The following is a 19782-nucleotide window of genomic DNA, read 5'->3' on the forward strand; positions in this document are numbered from 1 at the left end:
CCCCTTCTTATGTTTGATGGTGAAGGTGAAGGATTGGAGGTATTCCATCCATTTCAAATGCCTATTACTTAACTTCTCTTGAGTGTTTATGTAACTCAATGCCTAATTGTTTGTGAACACTACAAATTCTTTTGGAAGTAGGTAATGCCTCCATTTCTTTAGAGACTGCACTAATGTATACAACTCTAGGTCATAAGTTGAGTACTTATTTGCTTCATTAAGCTTCTCACTGAAAAATGAAATAGGTCTTCCCTCTTAACTCAACACACCACCTACTGCAACTCCACTTGCATCACACTCCAAGGTGAATAGCTTATCAAATGTAGGTAGGAGAAGGATAGGTTTTGTAGGTACTTCCTATTTCAACAATTGAAATGCTTTGTCTGCCTACTCAGCCCATTTAAACTTAGTTTTTATACCTCCCTTAATGGTGTCAAGGACTGGTGCACATATACCACTAAAATTCCTCACAAATTTTCTATAGAATTGAGCTAATCCATGGAAACTTCTAACCTCAGTCCCTATTTTAGGTGCAGGCCAATTCAAAATTGCCTCCACTTTGCTTGGATCCATCTTCAAGGTTCCTTTGGACACCACAAATCCTAAGTAAACCAGCTCTTGCTTCAAAAAGTCACATTTCTCAAGGTTGATGGATAGTTTCTCCTCATGCAACCTTTCCAAAACTAACCTCAAATGCTCAAGGTGTTCTTCCTTGGTTCTGTTATAGATGAGAATGCCATCTAGGTACACCACCACAAATCTGTCTGTGAATTCTTTCAACACCTCATTCATCAACCTCATGAAAGTGCTTGGAGAATTAGTAAGCCCAAATGGCATCACAAGCCATTCATACAATCCATCTGTGGTTTTAAAAGTAGTCTTCCACTCATCACCCTCCTTAATTCTTATCTGGTGATAACCAATTTTAAGGTCAAGCTTAGTAGAATACATAGCCCCTCCTAAAAATTCCATTAGATCCTCTATTCTAGGAACAGGAAACCTATACCTTATGGTAATCTTATTGATTGCTCTTGAGTTAGTGCATAGTCTCCACTTATCTCCTTTTTTTGATGCTAGCACTACCAGGACTGCACATGCACTGATGCTCTTCTTAATCAGTCCTTGTTCCAATAACTCCTACACTTGCCTTGCCACTTCCTTATTTTGATTAGGTGTGAGATTATATGCAGCCTTGTTAGGTAAGAATGCACCAAGAACAAAGTCTATTTGATGACTTATAGACCTTCTTGGTGGGAGTGTTGCAGGTGCTCCATCACTAACTATATCCTTATACTCTTGCAACATCTACTTCACCTCCTTGGGTACTTCTGCCTACAACTTGTCTGCTTTCTCACTTGGCTTCACAAAGATGGCACACTTCACTATCGACTCCTCATGTAGAAAATTTAAGAACTCTTTACCAGTAGCCATTAAACCACTAGGTGTTTTTGAAATGCCCTCTTCATCCTCTGTCAAAGACTGAATCTTGAAGGTCTTGTTGTCCTTCTTAAAGGATATGGATTTCTCCTCTCCATCATAGATCACCTTCCTATCAAATTTCTAGGGTCTTCCTAGCAATAAATGACATGCATCCATAGGCAACACATCACAAAGGATCTTGTCCTTATATCCTCCAATAGAAAACTCTACCCAAGTCTGCTCATTGACTAGCACACTCTGTCCTTTGTTCAACCAAGTCACTTTGTAAGGATTGGTGTGGGGTATTCTTGTGAGTATCAACTTCCTAACTGCCTCTTCTGAGATGTTGTTGTCAGTTGAGCTTGTATCAACTATCACCTTGCACACTTTACCAAGAACTTTGCACCTCACCCTAAACAATGCTCTCCTATGTTTGGGTTCCTCCTTAACTAGTTGTCTGATCAAAATCCTATTGAACATCAGATTCTCACCAACTTCTGATTCAATCTAGTCCACATCTAGTGTCTTACTTCCTGAAGAGTCTTCTTGTGCATAAACAACCCTCTTTCCACTATTTGATGTGGTAGGCTTGTCAGGGCATCTATATGCGGGGTGTCCCAATTGTCCACAATTGTAACACTTCATTGTTACAAAATAGGAGTTATCTCTGCCGGTACCTCTACCCTTTTTTGGACCACCTTGTGCACCTCTTCCTCTAGAGTGTCCTCCTCTAAGATTGGTTTCACTACCATGCTCAGTTAACTTGGCTTCTCCTTGGTTTCTTGGCTCATTTGTCTTTCTTTGGTAACCACCTTGGTGATTCACTTGGTCTCTACCTCTGCCTCTACCCCTGTTATTGGAGTCTCCTTTCCTTTTGTACCTCTCTTCTACCTTGACAGCAAGTTGATGACACTTCTGAACAGTAGTAGGAGTCCATAGGCTTATCTCATCCTGAATGTTCCACTTTAGGCCGCTTAGATACCTAGCCACCTTAATAGATTCATCTTCTTGAACCTTTGATCTAAGACAAAGTTTTTGAAACTCTTCGGTGTAGGAGGTTACATCAAGATCTTTTTTCTTCAATCCTTGTCTCTTCTTATGAAGTTGGACTTCATAATCCTCTGGTAAGTAGTTCTCCTTAATCTTACTCACCATAGCCTTCCAATTTGCAATTGGTAGCTTTCCCATGCTAACCCTTTCTTCTTGCAGGTACTTCCACCATGTCAAAGCTGCTCCCCTTAATCTTGATTTGGCAACTTTAACCTTCTAAGCCTTTGTCACTCCTTCACACTCAAAGTGGTTTTCCATGCCCTCAATCCATTCCATGACAGTCTCTATGTCCATTCTTCCACTGAAATGTGGCAATCCTTCAAAAGCTTTGGTGTTCAAAGCCTTAATAGCCTTCACAAAAGGTTCTTCATTGAACAAGGGGTCTGGTTCAGGAATTATGTCATCTATGTCTATAGATCTCTTGCTTTTACCCTTGGTGTCTTCATCCCAAGGTTCATGTGTTCTCTGATCCACCACTTCCTACAGTTTATCCCTTATCTCACTCATGGCTACTTCAAGGAGTCTATTCTTCTCCTTCTTCTCTTCTACTTCTCTAGCTAGCTCTACATTAGTAACCATTTTTCTCTCCCTTACTGATTCACCAATATATAGAGACATGCACAATCCAACAAATCTTTAACTAGCTCTGATACCAATCTGATGGGATGGAGTTAGGGATAGACTAGCCTAGTCTATGCTCTTGGATCCTTCCCTTGGATCACCTGGTGTTCTCCTCACACCCTAGGGTCTCTAGGACTTCCTTTCCTTGAGGAATCCCCTGACCTTGCCCAATCCACCCACCAATGAGTTGCTATGCTGCTCCTAAGGTCTCACCTACACATGAGACTCAAAAACCCTTACTATGGCTAACAAGGGCTAATCTTGTTACACACCTTCCAAGGTCTTAGAAAGGTTGTTTCAGGTCTATTTCAAGGTTTTTCCACCCATTCATGAGCCCCCAAGAGGTTTCAAGATTCTAACCCCTTACCGATTTCACAAAATTTGGATTTTTGCCTTCAAAAAGGGCTACAAGGATTAGGACCAATTAGGCCTCCTAACCGGTCTTCTAGGGCTCCCTCTCACAAATTATGCACAAACAACCCTAATTCCCAAAATGGACTACCACTCAATTGGCAAGGGCTCAAGGATTTTCTAGGTTTTGGGCCTCCAAGTGGCCGTACAGTGCCTAGAGCAAATTTTGGGGTTTTACAAGGGTTTTATGAGGGTTTTGTAGTCTACCTGGGTCACAGTGAAGGTTTTGAGTGTTTTCCACCTTGTTTGGATTGGTGGAGGATCCTCCTTCACACCAATTCTGCTTCAAACACTCCTCTGCACTTCCTCCAAAGGATGCCCTCTCCACTATTCAACCTTGCTCTCCAAGACCTCTGCAATCTAACCTCTCCTAGTCGAGCACTGTCCAGTCCCACCTAGGAGTAGGTCTTTTCTTGGCCTTCCTACATTTTGAAGGGCCCTTCTTGCTTGGGACTAATGTATAGGGTCTTCACATCCATTCCCCATGGTTTCTTGATGGTTCCACAACGGGAAATGGAGTTAAGACTTCATTTACACAATCCTGTCCAAAACTGGACAATAAGAAGACAGTTTCCAAACTATTTACAAACTTATTCAATTTGCAAGTAAAGACCTAAAATAATTGCTTGAAATGAAAGTATTTACACCATGAATGACAAACCACATAGTTTTGGATGTATCTCAATCCATCAACTTGCTTGCTTCCTTCATACAAACTAACTGGTAATAGTTTTGCAGTCTTAGTCTGATGTTTTTTTCTGGGGCTGTACAAGGTCTGACATCCAACCCATTCATTTAGGTTTTGCAGATACTTATACTACCTATACCTCAGTCTATGTGCCCAAACTAGGGTTTTCCACACTAACCTAAAGAATTTGACATTATGGTGGAAAAGTTGCTTGACAACTTTTAAAAGTTGTCATGCAACTTTTCAGCAACTTTCCCAATGTTTCTTTTTATGACTCCTAGACCCACAATAGGCCAACCTAAGGATACCACCATGATATGAAAGACCCCTAAACACCTCCAGGACACACATACCCTTCATTTTCAAGAAAATCACAATTTTGACTTATGACCCCTAAGATCTCCTCTAGGACCCTAACTAGGACCTATGAGCACATGGCTCATTATTTTGTGTACAATGGCTTCCTAAGAAGCATAACACCAACAAAACAAGAAAGAGAAAGAGTTTGGAAGGGTGCTCATACACCAAGAGCCACTTTTTATCAACTTATTGAAATAGAGAAGAAGAAAATTGAAGGAAAAATGATTCTTATTGAGAATTGTTTGAAACAGTGTACAAATATCTATAGGGTCTGTTGTAACATAGAAAATCTTACAACAAATGTAGATAGCAGATTAAAGGAGTTACATGATAAGGTTTCCAAAATTGCAAATTCTTTTGATGGATTAACCTCACTAACAACATCTTTTGATGGACAAATTTTGTCTTTAGAGAATTAATTTTTTTCTTTTGAAAAGGAAAGAGACAAGATCATTCGAAGGGGAAGGAGTCTTAGAGGATTGGTGAGTCCAAGGTTGGATTCACTCAGTGTAAATAACAGGGAATGTATGGATATGATTGCTAAGACCACACCGATAGAAGTCAAAGAAAAGGAAACATTTGCACACTTACTGAGTGGACTTGTATCCATATCTAATACCTTCAGAACTGGCTGGGATACATATTTACAGTTGCTAGACAAGGCTTACACGAAAATTTTGAAATTGGTCAAGCTCCGGTAAAGTAATCTGTATTTACTCATTCTTTCAATTCTTTCACTGGTCTTTGGCATTGATGCCAAAGGGCGAGTGTATATAATGTGAAAAATATCAGATAGAAAAATATGAGAAGGATATCAGAAAGGAGTGTATTGCTCAGGGGGAGCATACTTTAGGTTGAAGCTGCAGGGAATCCTTTTTTCACATGAGTGTTGCCATCAATGCCAAAGGGGGAGATTGTTGGCAATTGACACTCATTAGATTCATATGTTGTCATTGATGGCAACATGGAAACATGGTGACTTGGAAACAAGATTCATAAGGAAGCATACATCGGCATACATCGACATTCACTGACAGACATCGACATTGGAGAATCTAGCATTACACGGGCACTGACACTGGCACTAGAGTCCAACACTTCAATGAAGCCAACATTGGGCTTGGACCCAAAGGAATTTTTATGTTTAATTATTGTATAAGGCCGACATTGTATATCTTTTTTAATGCATTGTAAGATGACATAAGGCATATTGTTTGTGAAGGGTATATAGGTCAGTTTGTTAAGATATAGATGAGACAGATTGTAATAAGGATATAAGAGACTATGTAATGTGAAGTATATGTATATAGATCATTTTTTATGTGAATGTTATATCATGCAATGATCTATAGATAGTTTAGAAATCATTCTTGGAGGAGAGGAGATACCGGTAGAAGTGTTCACGGTTTATGAACCAGTACAAAGTAGAACTATAACCGGAACTCTTTTTGGCATAGAAGATGCATTTTGTGAGTTCATTATTACTATTTCATTTTAGTAGAAGCTTGTCATTAGTGAGACTCTTTTTTGTGATGAGCATTGTGCTCTAGGAAGTGTGCCTTCCTGCATTTGCAGGCCCCCATTTTATGTAATATCCTTTCATATGGCCGGTGAACTGATATTGTGGGTCAAAAATCCCACCATTGTTTTTCCTCTTTGAGGTTTTCCACATATAAATTCTATATGTTATGATGTTCATTTATGTGGATGATTTATTTGCTTCAAGTTATATGTTTCTTCATTTAACGGTTTATATGTATGTTATAAAAGGGTAAAATTATATCTTACTAGTAGAACACTAATTCACCCCCCCTCTCAGTGTTCTTGCATCCCAAAAGTGGGTACACTCGATATAATCCCACCTCTCCATTTTTCATCATGTTTTTTTATGTATTGATTAACAACTCTTGAAAATGTAGATCTTTTTGATGTTGTTCACGTTACTTATTTTGGTCTTCATTTATATGCAGGCATTGCTCTACATAAGCTTTTCTCTTAGGACATGAGGATGTCTAATGCACATGAAGTGGGATATTATTTGTATTTGAGTACATTGATGAAACTTTATTATGATGATATACGATGTATTTATACATGAGTACAAATATGTAAAATCTATTTACACATGAGAAAATTGGTGTAGTTTTACTATTGATATATAATGTATTTGTACATGAGTAAACTGGGTTAGTTGTATTGATGATATACAATGTATTTGAACATGAGTGCATTGTTGTAGTTTTATTAATTTGTTCACATTAAATTTGAGGGCTATCAATTATCAATTGAGAAAAAAATTACTCCAATCTAATTTAAATTACTTTATTACTTAATTAATAAGGTTAAAATTGATCTCACTAGTAACCATAAAAGAGTATAACAGTAAGTAGAAATGATGCAACCATAAGAAAATACACCATAACACAAAGATTTATACGTGGAAAACCTCAAAGAGGAAAAACCATGGTGGGATTGGTGACCCACAATATCTATCCACTGGTCAAATGAATAAATATTACAATAGGGGCCTACACATGCAGGAAGGCCAATAGCTTAGAGCACACTGCTCAACACAAAAGGAACCTCACTGACTACAAACACCAAATAGTGGTTTACAAACAAAATTTTGAACTTGGAGAATGCATCTACTATGCTGGATGAGTTTTGGTTCAAGCACTATCTTTACCGGTTCTCACTATGTCCTCCTTTACCCGTAACTTACTTCGCATCCCAAACCTCTTAACCAATAACCAAGAGTGACTAAAAAATATTATATTCGCATTTACTCAATCTACATTGCTCACACAATATCACACCACTATATATTCCTTCTCTTTGTATGTATATCCAAAATAACCTAACCAGACTGACTTAAATAAACTTTCCAATCATAAATATGAATGCCTTATGTCGGCTTACAAAGATAATACAATTTATTTACATGTTGTCCTAGACAAAAATAAATACATTAACTTCATCACCGATGCTACTGATTATTGTTGTGTAAACCTGCCAGATAAATATCCTATGTTGGCCTCATACATCGGTTCCTAGTTTGCTAGTTTCCCTTGTCTGTCGATGACTTGAATGTTGGTTGCTGAAACATGAATACCGGTGAGTACCAGTTAAGTGTCTCACCCAAAATGATGTGTGTTGCCATCAATGACAACACAACTAAACTGGATGAGTGTCAATTGCCAATAATCTCCCCCTTGGCATTGATGGAAACACTCATGTGAAAAAAAAATGGATCACTGAAGTGTTGTCCCAGTTCCTCCCAAAATTGATCCTTCTCCCTCTGAGCTATACATTACTTCTTATGTCCCTTAAAATTTTTCACAACAACCACTCCCCCTTTGACATCAATGACAATGGCTAGGGAAAATGAATGAAATAATAAAATCAAAATGTGTTTACCAGATCTAGATGTACTTGAATATATTTGGGTAAGCACCCTTCAAAAATCCTAAGTAAGTATCCCAACCAGTTTTCAATGTTCCCAAAATAGATATAAGCCATTAAGAATGTATGCATAAAGTTCTTCTTCAATTAGCTTCGTCCATGTGGGTTTATCCATCAATTATATACTTTCCCACTTATGAAGTAACAAAGTGTTCAACTGGGGACTAACCAATCCTCTCAATTCACTTGCACGCTGGACTACTTTGTCCATATATTTCTCCAAGGCTGATATCTCAGATTCTGTAACCAAAATTTGACCATCAATAGCACTAGTCAATGACTAAGTACCATCAAAATTGTTAGCCATATGTTCCAACCGAGCCTTTTCTGCTTTTATTTTTACCTCCGGGTGAGTTGTAAGTTTGACAGTGTTAGTACAAGACCTATATATACAACTGCACTGATTAAGAGCCTCATCAATCTTTGTTAGTTGCATTGTCATCTTGACCTTGTCTAATGTGATCATATTGTCATAGGTGACCTTCCTAGTTGCATTGTACCTCTCTATTAACTGCCAATTTGATATCTGTTGAAGAGTTTGAAACTCTTTTGCAATGTGTTTAGTCAAACTTTTAATCTTACCAGAGGGGCTAACTACTGGACTAGTGTATCCTAGAACTAACTATTGCAGAACTGGAATGGACTGCTCAATGACTTTCTTGTCTTTTGTTCCTTCCTTAAATTCTGAGCTGCAACATACATCAATTCAAAACTGCTTAGTTGTTCAATATTCCTCTATGTAAAATCAACTTGAGTGGATGAGCCAAGTGCCAACAATGAATTACTAGACTCTCCAACCTGTTGACTGGCACCGGTGGCTTCCCCACTTGGTGCAATAACCTGCTCAACCTTAACCTCTTTTGTATGTACATTTGTTGTCAAAGGTTCAATATCCTCAACCTTCTTATTGTCTGTATCCACATCAGTAACCTCTACATCTGGAATGTTCTATTCTGATGTATCCTTCTTATCATGCACAACTTCAATGTTATCTATCAGTTTCTCTATATTATGTACAGGTGATACTGTCAGAGGAATATCCTTTGTTAGTTTTTGTTCAAAAACTGGAGAATCCAAACCTAATATACCTTTTCCCTTACTATCAACTGAGATGTCTTGAATACCACACTTAGGAGGGAATACCGGTGGAGTAAAGAAATCAGGTTTGTCTACAAATAATTTTACCTATGCCTCATGGGTCTCCTTAACTATTTCATTTACTCTACCTATCATTAGACTCACATGCTAGTGTCTACTCCAGATAGTTTTTTTATTTGCATATTCTAGACACTGGTGAAACTCCTCATTAGTTATTGCACCACAAACAACCAATAACTCCTACATCTTTATATATTTATCCTCTTCAACTGTAGACAATCTCCTAGCATCTAGCTTATTGTACAAATCTATCAGTATTTTTGTTTCAATATCAAGTAATGCCTTCTTATACATATAAGTATAACAAAACTGCTTCCTCAATCTCCATTTGTTCCTTATCATCCATATGTACATTGTAATATTGGATATTACTCAAAATTCCATCTTTGCTTATTTGATCAATCAATTCAACAACTGATAGAGGAGGGATGACTTTAATACTCTTACCAGATTTGAGAGCCATATCTATATCTGATTTCTTCTTCTTGTCAGGAGTAGAAGTAGACTCTTTAACTGATTTCCTCTTCTTTGTGAGTTTTCTCTCCTTCAAAATTTTCTTTGGGGATGTCGGAGGGGTGACCTTTACTTTATATTTATTTCCTTCCTCAAGATTCTTCTTCTATATCCTGATGTAAGTCTTGGGAATCTTTGAGGACACAACATCGGTATCAGATGCAGATTCAATAGGGAGTATAAGTTTCTCGTTTCTTCCTCTTTAGTACACCCTTTCTGACTATTGTTGTCGGTATAGTTTGAACTATTGTCGAAGATGACCCTTCTGCTAGTCCAATGATCTATTTGATTTTAGAGCACATTTTCTCCACAACTTCCCCAACCTTCTTGATTTTTCCTTCCCTCTTCTTCTTGCTAAAACCTATCTAAACTTTAGATTCCTTTTGCTTTGTTGTCCCAAATATTTTCTCAACTTTATCAACTGGGGCATCAATAAGAGTCTTGGCATATAAGTCTAAGATCTCGGCATCAACCTCATAGCCCATCTTAGTGATCCAAACCTTTCATGGTTGCACTTCCTCCATCAATGTTTCATCCTTCTTCACCATAAAGCATAATTTTGTAGAGTATTTATCAACAATATGCTTAGGCACTCTTTCTCTTTTCTTCATTGTCTTTTAAAATGATTTGAAATAACCCCATAAAATGGAGTCCCTCTCTTTGTCCTGTTCCAAGCCTCTTATAGCATTTTTTATTTGTTTCCCTATCGATATATCAAATGCCCATTATGTTTTACTAAATCTTGGTAAATCATTCAGAAAGAAAAGAATCAAGCAAAAAATAAGGTTTCCATACTAGAAAACACCTTTCTTCTTACCCTTAATCTTCCCTAGGTTTAAAATTAGCTCTTCACACATCCATTGATAGAGATCATACCTATCATTTTATTTGACCATCTTATGATTACGGTAAATGCATGAACTGGAAATGGAGTTCAATTGGTTTGATTGGATTACCTTGTAACCGATGATCATACTTGTAAATTGAATAACTTTGTCTCTGATAATGCTTATCCCCATTAATCGGTTGTCAAAAGTTGCACCAGTTAACTTCTCCACCTCATTGTTAGATAATTTTTTCTTTTTGGGAGTTTGACCAGTCTGGGGAAAATTGGTGAATGCATGAATAGCCTCCTTGGTGATTTTGTAAGGTCGGTCTAGCCACATGAATTCCCCTTGGACACGGCTCAGCACATACTGGTTCATTTCATCTGCAAATTCTAGCATCTCCAAAATGTTTGTGAAACCCCGATCCATCAAAATTTGGAATTCCGGTTTCATCGATCCCTTCCTGTGCAACATATTTTTCATCTACATTGTTTTGATTTCAGTAGAACCTAAATCCTCCAGAGTGCAGTGGATATATGCATTCACATCTTCAATATACAAAACTCTGTTTGGAACCCTATAAAACATGCCAACTCAATCATCAACCTTCGCAATCTGAGGGCATTGCTTGAAAACCAAGCATGGACGATCCTTGATGTCAACAACAACAGGGGTATCCAAACCTACCGAAGTGGTAGCTAATCTAGAAGCCATTGCAAACAAAAGATAGCACAGAAACTGATAAAATACCTCACACCCTTCACCAGTGAAATCTCTTGAAAATCCGCTCTAAATGCACTAAAATTCACTTGCAAATGCTCTTGATCACCTTGAATCACCTTAAACTCGCTCTGCTTCACTCTGAATGTTGTGTGATTATAAATGAACGAGCATATGCCTCTTATTCTGTGAAAACCCTAATTCCATATTGATATAAATGTGTGTTGGCCTATCATACTGGATTCAAAATCCATAATCTCAATATCAAAAAAACCTTCAGACTGACTTCTCCAAGACCTAAAACAAGCTTTTAGACCACTACTAAGGGTAATGCAAGATCTATCATTAGTTTGCCTCCCCCTAAGGCTAATGCCTTAGTTAGCGGATGAGTCTCCTGCTAATGCAGGAACATTTTGGTCTATCAATTGAGTAACCGAGTTGTTTGTCTTTGTCAGTTGATCTTCAAATTTCCTAACCCATTTCTTCTCATGCTCCTTCTAGATATCATCAACCTTCTATTTTCCTTTTTCATCATTTCCTACTGGATTGTTCTTGCTTCTGTAGAATTTAGCAATATGTCCTATTTTGTTGCATGCATAGAAAGTGACATTATTTTTCTGAATTACTTTATTGTATCCTTGATCATTCCTTGACCTTCATTGGTTAGCCATATGTCCAAACTTTCCACATGCATGACATTAAAATTTATTCTACAATCTTTTGTCCTATGACCATACTTATTACAATTTGAACACTGACCGGGAACTGCATTATTGTCCCAATTTTCTCTATTTCTGCAATGTCTTGCCATATGACCAAATTAATTGCAAATAAAACATCTACCATTGAATTTATGTGCATTGGGTTGCCTTATCGGTGATTTCTGGTTCTGGTTGACTAGTGATTTCTCCTTCTGATTGGTTGCTTCAACTTCATTTGCGGTACCAGAGCTTTCTAAAAGCTCAAATCCAAGACCTCTAGTGTCTCCCTTGTGCCTTTAATCCTTCAATAGCTCATCAAGCTTTACAAAACTGTCCTTAAACTTGTCTTTGTATTCATTTGCAGTATCCATATCTCCCCTTAGGACTGTTATCAATCTTTCCAAATCCTGCTCATTATTCTGGGTTTGCACTAGCTCAGTTCTCAACGTATCATTCTCATGTGCCACCCTAATGCATTCCTCAGATCTATCTTTCAGAGATTTGCCAAGATTTTCTACATTCTTCTTTTGGTCTTCAATATCCTTAGACATCCTCATAGTTAGGGCTTGCATTTCATTCTTCATGACACTATTCTCCTGACTTAGCTTCTAACATTGTTCTTTAAGGGCATTCTTTTCTTCATCATCCTAATTTTGTAAAAGTTCCTTCCTTCTAGCTTGAGAAGATGACAACCTATCCTGTAGGATAAGAATGAATTCCTTTGCAGAGTTCAACTCATCTTGCAACTTCAAGTTCTTCATCCTTTCAACATCATAATCTTCAAGTTCTACTTCAACTTGTTTCTCCATAGTCATCTCCATGGATTCTAGATTCAAGATCTTCCTTAAGCTGTTAGATTTACTCCAAGGTACCAGGCTCTGATACCAATTGTTGGAATCCAAGAACACTGAGAGGGGGGGGGGGGGGAATCAGTGTTATATCGGTGAGATCAATTTTAACCTTATTAAAGAATATAACAATAAGTAGAAATGACGCAACCACAAGAACATACACCATAACACAAAGATTTATACGTGGAAAACCTCAAAGAGGAAAAACCATGGTGGGATTGGTGACCCACAATATCTATCCACTAAACAAACGAATAAATATTACAATAGGGTCCTACACATGTAGGAAGGTCAACAGCCTAGAGTGCACTACTCAACACAAAAGGAGCCTCACTAACTACAAACACCAAATACTGGTTTACAAATAAAATTCCGAACTCAGAGAATGCATCTACTATGTTGGATGAGTTCTGATTCAAGCACTATCTGTATCAGTTTTCACTATGTCCTCCTTTACTGGTAACTTACTTTGCATCCCAAACCTCTAAACCAATAACCAAGACTGACTACAGAATATTATATTTGCATTTAGTCAATTAACATTGCTCGCACAATATCACACCACTATATATTCCTTCTCTCTATATGTATATCCAAAAAAACCTAACCGAATTAACTTAAATACCCTTCCCAATCATAAATATGAATGCCTTATGTCGGCTTAGAAATATATTACAATTTATTTAAATTTTGGCCTAGACAAAAATAAATACATTAAACTTCGTGACCGATGCCACTGATTGTTGCCATGTAAACCTGTCGAATCAATCTCCTATGTCGGCCTCATATATTGGTTCCTAGTTTTTCAGTTTCCCTTGCCTGTCGGATGACTTGAATGTCAATTGCCAAATCATGAATACTAATGAGTACCGCTTAAGTGTCCCACCCAAAATGATGTGTGTTGCCATCAATGACAACACAACTAAACCAGATGAGTGTCAATTGCCAACAATTTCAACACCAATTCAACTCGCTCTTTGCATTCCTCTTCTTTGTATATTCTCATCATGCTTAATTCAATGTGACAAATTGTGTTTCATCTGCTACTTAAAGTATATGGGGCTGAAGTTCTAACATATGAACAAGAGAAAAGAACTGACAGAGTGACCACTTGGAACCCTTCGTCTTTGCCAAATCTTTCAAAATTAGTGTTTAAATTCTTGGATGAGATGCCTAACAAGATTGAGAGGCCTAGGACGAGAGAGTAATGGGGTCCAAGACAATGAAAATCCTCTTCAGTCATTTGGGTAGCCAAGCTCTTAGAAGCACGTCTACTTCATACAATCTCCCACCTCAACAACATCATAGAGATAATTTTAGATGGATTAATGGAAAAACAATCTTGCACTTACCGAGCTAGTATGCATCCACATTAGGGAATTTATATAGTTGTTTCAATGTATTTTGGAATCCCTAGATAAATTTTTTTTCTAAATGAACTCACTAGGAAGGTGTAACTAACATCCTCCGAGATCAGACAAACATGGCTACCGGTAGGGTATGGCCATGAGTGTTTGATTGAGTGGGAGAGTAAAATAGGAAAATTCCTAGGGTAAGTATGCCTAACCAGATGTGCCGGGATTGATGGTTCACACCCATGATGAGTAGAACGATAAATTAGCCTCATGGTAACTTTTCAACAAATGAAACTGATGATTTTTTTGCTAGCTGAAAAATCGCTGCCCTAAAATGACCGCTCTAAATATTATAAATCAAAGATAGGCTTTTGTAGGCAGCCCTCACATGACCTTGTAGGTTCAAACAAATAATTAATAGGTTTCATGGTTTTCGAGATACGCCCTGACAAATTTTGACAATTCTTTACACTTAGGACGCTCAAGGGATGACGTCGATAGGGTATGGCCCTGAGTGTTCAACCGAGTGGGTGGGTAAAAAAGGAGAATTCTTAGGGTAATAATTCCTAACCAAATGTGTTGGGACTGATGGTTTGCACCCATGACAAGCATAACAATAAATTTGCTTCGTGGCAACTTTTCATTGAATGAAACTAATTATTTTTTCGCCAATTGAAAAATCACTGCCCTAAAAAGATCGCTCTGAATCTTGTAAACCTGAGATAGGATTTTGGAGGCAACCCTCATGCAACCTTGTAGGCTCAAACAAATCATTTGCAAGTACCTCATTTTTTGAGATACGACCCATCAAATTTTGATAATTTTTCGCACTTAGGGTGCTCAAGGGACGATGTCGGTAGGGTATGGCCCTGAGCGTTTGACCTAGCAGGGGGGTAAAATAGGATCATACCTATGGTAAGAATGCCTAGCTGGATGTGTTGGGATCGATGGTTCACATCCACGATGAGAAGAATGAGAAATTAGCCTCGTGGCAAATTTTCACTGAATGAAACTAACGATTTTTTGCCAACTGAAAAATTGCTACCCTAAAAAGAAAGCTCTGAATCTTGTAATTTTGAGAAAATTTTTTCCTCACATGACCCTATAGGCTCAAAGGGATCATTTGCAGGTGCCCCAGTTTTTGAGATACGACCTGACAATTTTTGACAATTTTTCGTACTTAGGGCGCTCAAGGGACGACACCGGTAGGGTATGGCCCTGAGCGTTCTACCAAGTGGGGGGTAAAATAGGAGCATGCCTAGGGTAAGAATTCCTAAATGGACATCCTGGGACTGAGGGTTCACAACCACGACGAGCAGAATGAGAAATTCGCTCTATGGCAACATTCCATTGAATGGAACTGACGATGTTTTTCCCAACTAAAAAATTGCTGCCCTAAAAAGACTGCTCTGAAACTTGTAAATACGAGATAGGATTTCATAGGCAACCCTCACATGACCTTGTATATTCAAACAGATCACTCATAGGTGCCATGGTTTTTGACATACGGCTTATCAAATTTTGATAATTTTTTGCACTTAGGATGCTCAAGGGATGATGCCTGTAGGGTATGGCCCTAAGCATTCCCCTGAGTGGGGGGATAGAATAGGAGCATGCCTAGGTTAAGAATGCCTAACCAGATGTATTGGAACTGACGGTTTGTGGTCATGATGAGAAAAACAAGAAATTAACCCCATGGCAACTTTTCATTGAATGAAACTGACGATTTTTTTGCCAACTGAAAAAACATTGCCCTAAGAAGACCGATCCGAATCCTAAAAATTTGAGAGAGGCTTTTGTAGGCAACTCTCCCATGACCCTATAGGATCAAATGGATCATTTGTAGGTGTCACAGATTCTAAGATACAACCTATCAAAGTTTGACAATTTTTTGCACTTAGGGCACTAAAGGGACGACATCAATAGGGTATGGCCCTGAGCATTCGACCGAGTGGGGGGTAAAACAAGAAATAGTGTATCTTTTAGTAGCTAAATCAGAGCCAAAAGAATTTTATTTTTAGAGTTCATATATTCAGGTCTTAAATTTAACAGGCAATGTGTAGAAATGGACCTCTTCACAGTATCACCCTACTGAGACAACTTTAATGATGATAGATTGTTGCTAAATGTAACCAATCGATTATGAAAAAAATGCATTCCATGTAGAAGATGCTTTGCTACTTTTTATTTGTCATTACTAAGTACATCCATGTTATCATTATTACCAATACCAATATGGTCAATAAATTTGGTGGCATTGCCAAAGGCAACCAAATTTAACACTTAGGATTTAGATGAAACACATTATATACAATCTCAAGGTTATACAAATAACATTGTATTGTTCATTAATTAACCATTGTTAATTATTAGATTGAAGATTAAAGTTTAAAATAATGATGCCATGCACATGAGGAACAAGTTATATCAAATCTCAACTTCTACATATATCAAAATGTCACAAAAATGGCATAAACACCAACTCAAACAAAACATATGTCAATATATGTAAATGTATGTCCATATACAAAATATAAATGCCAACTAGACATGTAAGTATCCCAAAATGATCTATAACATCCTAAACTACTGATGGATCATTAAAATTGATCTTCGCCACACTACTCCTCTCTGAAGGATCCTACACAAGAAAAATCAAACCACAATTAAGATTAGTTATATATATAATTCACATTTGAAAAGTTAACATAAAAATCAATATACATTGAACTATAATTGAATTCTAAAATTGAATTCTTGTTTACCTCATCTCCACATTTCCTCTTCAGCTTTGGAGGAGTCTTGACATATGTCTTCGCTAGAGGAGGTATGTCATCAAGAGTTTCATACGCAACCTACATATGTTCACAAGCATAACATTGATACAAGTTAGCATATAATTGTCGCTGATAGGAATGAATTATATCTACTAAACACAAAATAAAATAAACACATGTACCTAAGGCATCTCTTCTTCTTCTTCTTCTTCAGGTATAATGGGTGTAGTCACCAAGGATGTGAAGCCAACAATGTTTTGTACATAAAGATGACAAGTATGTGAAACTATTAATCTATGTAGATATTTCTAATCATTATAAGTTATTGTAACAATTAATTCAATCATGTTTTCATTCAATTACCTTTCCCTTGTCTCTGATTACACTACCAGAGCCTAAATCACATGGCACCACACTCGTGCTACTTGTGTCCTACAAGAGTAAAATAAGATAAACATGCAAGTTACTATATAATTTAATTAATGCCAATATAATTGTTAAGCATGTATGTACAATAAAAATGTAAATGGCTAGGTGCAATAATATATCTACCATATAGCTGTCAAGGCCAAATCAAACGCCTGTCAAGGTGCCATCATGGACCTATGTCAACTCCTCCTTTGTCATCAACTATTAAATAGACCATGTATATAAACATTAGTACTTAGTGCTCCTCAATGATAGTTTGTACATTATTTATGATGGCTTTGAGGGGATCTAACATTGGGGCTAGACGAGGGATTCTACTATAAACATCTGCAATTCCCCTCAATTGGTTCAAATTTTGAGCAATTAAATCTTCAATTAATGGGGGGTTTGGCAATGGAGGGTTTGCTAAAGGAGGGTTTGGTGGTTGTGGCGGTTGTGATTGTTCAGGATTTTCATTGTTATCCCCCATTTAACCTGATTGAATTTGAAAATTTGAATTTAATCAACAAATTTGAAAGAAAATTGAATTTCAATTTAAAAAACCTAATTTCAATGAAAAAAACCAAAAAACAAATAAAAAATGCGAAAAAATTGATAAAAAACAACAAAATGGCAAGAAATCATACCTCAAATGAGAGATTCATAATTTTTTTTGCCCAAAAATTCGATATCCGCTATAATCCAATATCAGTTTGTTTTCCTATCATGCAACCCGTAGGTGAAAATTGACCCATATAATATATAATATATAATATATAATAGATAATATACAATATAATATAATATTATATTATATTATATATTATCTATTATATATAATATAATATATATTATATATTATATCATGTATAATATAATATATATTTTTTTAATATAATATCTCATTAATATCGGATATCCGATTTGCTTGGGTTTTTGCCAAGGCAAGATGTACTGACATCCAAGCCAACCAAAAAGTCAACACGAATTTTTCACATTTTTAGGAGAGTGGAGAAGGCTATTTTTTACATATCGCCACTTTTTTGACCCCCATGATCCTACACATACCCATACATACATATATATATATATATATGTATATATATATATAGACACATATATATCTATATATAGACATACATATATATATATATATATATATATATATATATATATATATATATATAGAGAGAGAGAGAGAGAGAGAGAGAGATGTACTGACATCCAGGCCAACCAAAAAGTCAACACGGATTTTTCACATTTTTAGGCAAGTGAAAAAGGCTATTTTTTACATATTGCCACTTTTTTGACCCCCATGATCATGCACATACCCCTATCTATATATATATATTGTTAGAGTAATCTTTTATTACCTAATAATTATTTATTTGATTATTAGTCTATTATACTCTATGCTTAAGCTAAACTTAGGAATCTTATAGTTCTTTAGGTTTTTCTCCTTTAGGGTTTCGAGTATCCTTTTATAAGGATTCTCTATTTGTATTTTCATAACAACTATAATTATTGAATTGCATTCTTGTTGCACAATCAATATGACTCCGCTTTTTTGGATCTCCAAATTCTGGCCTCCATAGCTTTTTTGTTTTTCTCTTTCTGTGACAGGTTTGCATGCAGGTGATCTTTGGGAGCTGTAGAGTTGATTTTTCCTCAACTCCAATATGGTATCAGAGCTCCAGATTTGCATGCCCCTATTATCTTCATGAGAGTTTTTGGGCCTTGTTCTCCAGATCTATGTATTTGAGGGTTTGTGCAGTTTTTTCTTTTCTATTTTTGGGGGTAGCTAATTTTTTGGTACATTTTGGTGCCAAAAGGACCTCACATTTGGATTCAAAAGGCCGATTCCATGACTTTTGATATATAATTCAACCTATTTCAGTGACAAGGGCATGTGAGCCATGATTTTTATTGGCATGTTTTTCAAGACACAAAAAAATCCATATGGCTGTACCTACAAATGCGTCAGAAAATTTTTCGTTAAAAGAAAAAAAAATTACCCTCTTTATGCCCTAAAAGAGGGGTTTTTTCTTTTGGTCGTAACTTGGTCATACAAAGATGTTTTTTGACAAATCTTATATCATTAGAAAGCTCTTTCCAAGCTCTATCCAGATCAGGATGTTTGAATTTTTTATTTTTCTTTTTTGATGATGTTTTTTGCTGTCAAAGCCAGTGGTTTGTTTTTGCACTCTGGGAGACATAACTTGAGCATCCGAACTCCATTTTTCAAAAACTTTATATCATTGGAAACCTTGTTTTGTGTTCTTTCTATTCATATAAATTTTATTTCTAGATTATGCTCCAGGGATATTTCATTCATTTTTTTGCTTTTCAGCACTCTGGTGAATATCTTGGATGTTTCAGGTCTTGGGATCTCTTTCTTTGAGTATGATGTCTCGTCTTTGGTTGTTCTTTCTATTTATAGTCTTTTATCTCTTATGATCAT

This window comes from Cryptomeria japonica, chromosome 8 (genome assembly GCF_030272615.1).
Source record: "Cryptomeria japonica chromosome 8, Sugi_1.0, whole genome shotgun sequence".
In the NCBI taxonomy this organism is placed as follows: domain Eukaryota; kingdom Viridiplantae; phylum Streptophyta; class Pinopsida; order Cupressales; family Cupressaceae; genus Cryptomeria; species Cryptomeria japonica.